We start from the raw sequence: 5,352 nt of genomic DNA, 5'->3' as shown, positions 1-5,352 counted from the left end.
ACTGCCTCTGCTGTGTCCCATAAGTTTTGGGTTGTTGTGAGATCATTTTCATTTGTTTCCAGAAATGTTTTGATTTCTTCCTTAATTTCATTCTTGACCCATTTGTTGTTTAATAGCATACCATTCAGTCTCCATGATTTGGGGTGCTTTGAGTTTTTTCCTTTGGGGTTGGTTTCCAGTTTCAGTCCCTTGTGGTCAGAGAAGATGCTTGGTATGATTTCAATTTTCTTGAATTTGTTGAGGCTTATTTTGTGTCCTATCATGTGGTCTATCTTTGAAAATGTCCATGTGCATTTGAAAAGAATGTGTATTTAGCTTCTTTGGGATGAAGGGCTCTCTCTCTCTCTCTCTCTCTCTCTCTATCTATCTATATATATATATATATATATATATATATATATATATACAGTTAAGTCCATTTCATCTAGGGTGTTGTTTAATTCTGCAATATCTTTGTTGATATTTTGTTTGGAAGATCTGTCCATTTTTGATAGTGGGGTGTTAAAATCCCCTACTATAATTGTGTTGCTGTCAATATCTTTCTTGAAGTCCTCTAAGATTTTCTTAATATATTTGCGTGCCCCTATGTTTGGTGCATATATATTTATGATGTTAATGTCTTCTTGGTGGATTCTTCCCTTGAGTATTATGAAGTGACCTTCTGGGTCTCTCCTTATAGCCCTTTTTTTGAAGTCTATTTTGTCTGATATAAGAATTGCTACTCCAGCTTTTTTTTTTTCTTGTCCATTTGCTTGGTATATTTGTTTCCAGCCTTTCACTTTTAGTCTGTGATGGTCTTTTGTCCTGAGGTGGGTCTCTTGTAGGCAGCATATGTGTGGGTCATGCTTTCTTATCCATGCAGCTATTCTGTGTCTTTTGATTGGAGCATTTAATCCATTTACGTTTAAGGTTATTATTGATAGGTACTTATTCATTGCCATTTTTGTACCTGTGTTCCTCTCTGTCTCCCTCTTTTCCTTCCTTCCCTTAAAGCAGTCCTTTTAGTATTTCTTGTAGAGCTGGTTTGGTGGAGGCGTATTCTTTCAGACTTCTTTTGTCTTGGAAGCTCTTTATTTGGCCTTCTATCTTGATTGAGAGCCTTGCTTGGTAAAGTAGCCTTGGTTGTAGGCTGCTGGTTCTCATTACTTGGAATATTTCTTGCCATTCTCTTCTTGCTTGGAGTGTTTCCATTGAGAAGTCAGTAGCTAACCTTATTGGGGCTCCCTTGTATGTTACTTCTTTTTTCTCCCTTGCTGCCTTTAAGATTCTCTGTTTGTCTTGGAATTTTGTCATTTTAATGATAATGTGTCTTGAAGTGGGCCTCTTTGGGTTCCTCTTAATTGGGACTCTCTGTGATTCCTGGATTTGTGTGACTTTTTCTCTCATCAAATTAGAGAAATTTTCTCTCATTACTCATTCAAATACGTTTTCTATCCCTTCTTCTTCTTCTTCTCCTTCTGGTAGTCCTATTATTCGGATATTATTATGTTTCATATTTTCTTGCATTTCTCTTAATCCCTCATTCTTTCTGAGCCTCCTTTCCTTTTCCTGCTCTTTCTGTGAGATGTTTTCTACTTTGTCTTCCAGCTCGCTAATCCGATCTTCTGCCTCATTGATTCTACTTTTGATACTTTCTACTGTGTTCTTCAATTTGGAAATTGTATTCTTCATTTCCTCTTGTTCCTTGCTGATAGTTTCTGTTTCCTTTTTCATGTTGATATAGTTTGCGGTGAGTTCACTGTAGCTCCCCTGTAGTTTCTGGTAGCTCATTGTGAGCTCTTTGAACTTCCTGATAAGCAGTGCTTTGAATTCAGTATCTGATAGTTGACTTGCCTGTATTTCATCTAACATTCTTTCTGAGGCTTCTGCCTTTTCTTTCATTTGGGGATTGTTTCTTTGTATTCCCATTGTTTGTGAGACTCTTCTTGTTATCCTCAGCTTCTAAAATTGATCTGTTCTGACTCCCTGGGTTTATGGTGTGAACTTCTGTGGTAGAATAACTGTGAATTTCAGTGGTGCAGACTCCTGCAGGTATCTTGATGTTCTCCGATTTCACCTACTTCTTTTTGCATGTGTGTGTGTAATCAGTGTGAGGGGGAGGCAAAATGGTTTATGACAGCAGAAGAGTATTTTATGATATTTACAGTCACAGCCGGTAAAGAGATAGACAATCTTTAGGCCATATATGGTATTAACCGTAATCTTCAACCCAACTTGCCACTTTTATGAAAGGATGGACAAAAGATAAGCCTCTTGGTGGGGAGGGAAGGCTTGTGAGTTGGAACTAGAAAGCAGTGAGGTTGCAGATGGTCAGATTTTGAGGTAAGGTGAGAGTAAGGAATAGTAAATAGGTGTAGTGTGTGAGCAAATAGAGTTTATTACTCCAGTAATAGAATTTAGGAACTTCTAAAGTGGGCTAAGATCTGGGAGATTTGTTGTGAAGTATTTACAGTTGTATAGAACGGCTATTATTTACAATAGTATTACAGCAACAATCGTATGACCGACTCTATGAGATCTGTCTGAATAGGGGGTGTAGAGCTTCGGGTAGTGTGCTGAAGGAAAATAAGAGGCGTGAGGTATAGAAAATTAGAAATACATTGTGGAGGAAAGAACAGAGGAGACCTGTCAAATAATACAATAAAACCAGCCAAGACTAAGAAGCCTATACAGAAGGAGGAGGACTACAAAGATACTATTAGAATATAAAAGAAGTGAGAATAATGAAAAAATTAATACAAGTATGCAGCAACTTGTGGCTTCTCTGCTACAGCAAAGTGAACTTTGTCTTTCTGTCTCTATTGTTGAGATGCCCCCTCTTTGGGTCCCACTCTGGTCTTTTTGCAGTTCCCAGTTGTTTGTGTCTCTTGTGGGTAAAAGAAAACAAAGCAACAAACAAACAAAAGAAAACAACACACAAAAAAGGCAGGGGAAGGGAGGAAAAAGTATTATGTTTGGGAAGAAGGGAAGAAGGGCTAAAACAGGAAAAAAAAGAAAGGAGAGGATCAAAGTATTGAAAGATAAAGCAATAATAAAATTAAAAATATATAAGATTACTAAAAAAAACCTCACAAAACAAAACAAAAAAACTTCCCTTGTTGGTTTTAAACTGTCCAAACCAGTTTTTCTGGTTGTAGCAGGACCTCTCTGTGGGCTGGGTTGCCAGTGCACGCCAGCAAGGCTACCAGACTAGGATGCGGGTGCCCAAGCACCTGCCAGGCTGCCTGGGTCCCTCCGTCTCTGGCACAGTATTTCCTCACTGCCAGGCTGGGTGGGAAGCAAGCCAAGCTGTCACAGGAGAGCACCTCAGTCCACTTTCCAAAAAACAAAAAACCTCTCCAGACAGCCTGCCTCTCAGCCCAGCCCAATCCCTAGCCAGACCGGTGGCAACAATGCGTCTCTCATTTCTCCCGGGCTGGCAATCACAGAGTCTGCAGATGAACATGGCCCTTTGCTCTTGTTACTCTCCACTCTCTGTGTAAACTCAAGCAGATAGGCCTCTGCCTGGAGCTGCCCAGATGGGGAGGGAGAAAGCTGCTGAGCCGCGCTGGTTGCCTACCAAGGCCCCTGGGTACCCCGGCTCCCGTGTATGATGCCTCCAGCCCTGGTCCCAGACCTGTGCTTCCAAACCCCGACCACTGCAGTGGCTGCAGCACCGGGCCACTGGGTGCCCAGGCTCCCATGGATGATGCCTCCCAGACAGATGTCTCTGAACCCCCATCGCCACGGCGGCTGCAGCACCAGGGCTGCTGGGTGTCCGGGCTCAGGGCCACTGGGTGTCAGGGCTCCCGTGGATGACGGCTCCAGCACTGGTCCCAGACCCTCCGCAATAGCGGCAGCACTGGGGCCGCCCCGCTGCTGTTCCTGTCTCAACTCCCCGATACGCCACTGACCGGACCCTCAGTGTCTGTCACATCGCTGTTCTCCCAACTTCATAAATGCTGTGGATCTGTTAGTTGATTGCGCTGTTTCTCAGTAGCTCTGCCAGGATTTTCACCCACGTGTACGGGAGCTGGAATACACTCTGTCCTACTCCGACGCCATCTTCCTTCCTCTCTCCCATCCTTTTATTTCTTACATGTAATGACATTCACTTTCTAGTTTTCCTTTTTTTCTTTTTTTTGAAGGGGGAACAGAGGCACCTACCTTCATTGGTAGCCGTTGGTTGGCTGGTTTCATTCAAATACCACACACTTGAAGTCACCTTCTGCCACCAGGTAATTGATGGCCTCCAGGTTGAGACATCCGGTGAACTTGAATGTGTGTCCATCTGGCAGCCTGATGGTCAGGTCTGCCTGGTAGAAGGAGATGCACACCCCTTTGACACTTCTATGCTAGAAGGGGAAGGCAGACTCCAGCTGCTCAGTCCCCCAGACCCCTCTATCCTTGCTCTTACACACAGTAGTGTTGGTGTCCCCATGCACACTGAAGCAGGCACACACTGCTATCTTTACCCAGGTTCTTCACAAAGCCCTCGAGGTGGCGGGGCCACCTCGGCCTGCACTCTAAGGCACTCCTCAGGTTTGAGATTCAGGTTACTGCTGACTGGACCACAAGCCATGACTGAGAACAGGAGGATGGTCCTAGGGCCTGCAGCTTCAGCTACCTGAAAATTCCACTGGAGAAATCCACATTCTAGAATTTAAAAAAAGAATGCAGTCAGTTATGTGATACCTGGTTTGCATACTGCTCTCTGAAAAATATTTTTCTTTTTTAAAAGTATATTTCATTGATTATGCTATTACGGTTGTCCCATATTTTTTCTCCCCTTTATCTCTCCACCCAGTGCTCCCATTACCTCTAGCATTCTCCACCTCCTTAGTTCATGTCCATGGGTCATGTACATTTAAGCTCTCTGGCTTCCCCCTTTCCTATTCTATTCTTAACATCTCCCTGTCTATTTTGTACCTACCAATTATGCTTCTTATTCCCTGTACCTTTTCCATGAAGAATATTTTCATTAGTTATATTTATTCTTTATCAAAATTTTTGTCAGACATTTGGTAAGTATTATATCCATTCTTTTATCTAATCTCCATGACAGTCCTGGGAAATTGGTATTATTATTCTCATTTTACAGATGAGAAACTGGAAACACATAGAGGGTATGCAATTTCCCCAAGATCTGTTTGTGAGCTGTGGAGTTTAGATCTGAATTCGAATCTGTGAGTTAAGTGCCACACATTTATTTATATACAACATCAACTCTTTTTAAAAAGAGAAAATAGAAGAATGTAAACATTTAACTCAAAACAAATGAATTTCAAATGGCAAAACTCCATGCATCAGTGAGAAAACCACTTTTGGGGAGGACAAGAAGAGGGCCACTGGGGTGTCTTAAGATGTCACTGT

General features: G+C 42.2%; 1 pseudogene; it reads right to left on the bottom strand.

Annotated features, from left to right (window-relative positions):
- Window positions 1-4,175: 4,175 nt before the first annotated feature.
- On the bottom strand, window positions 4,176-4,561 carry LOC119055019 (galectin-1-like; annotated as a pseudogene).
- Between the last annotated feature and the right edge of the window lie 791 nt (window positions 4,562-5,352).

The sequence above is a fragment of the Artibeus jamaicensis genome, unplaced genomic scaffold (genome assembly GCF_021234435.1).
Source record: "Artibeus jamaicensis isolate MK-2021 breed Jamaican fruit bat unplaced genomic scaffold, CSHL_Jam_final contig_729, whole genome shotgun sequence".
NCBI classification, from domain to species: domain Eukaryota; kingdom Metazoa; phylum Chordata; class Mammalia; order Chiroptera; family Phyllostomidae; genus Artibeus; species Artibeus jamaicensis.
Note: the sequence above shows the minus strand (reverse complement) of the source record. Positions and strands in the feature narration are given on the sequence as shown.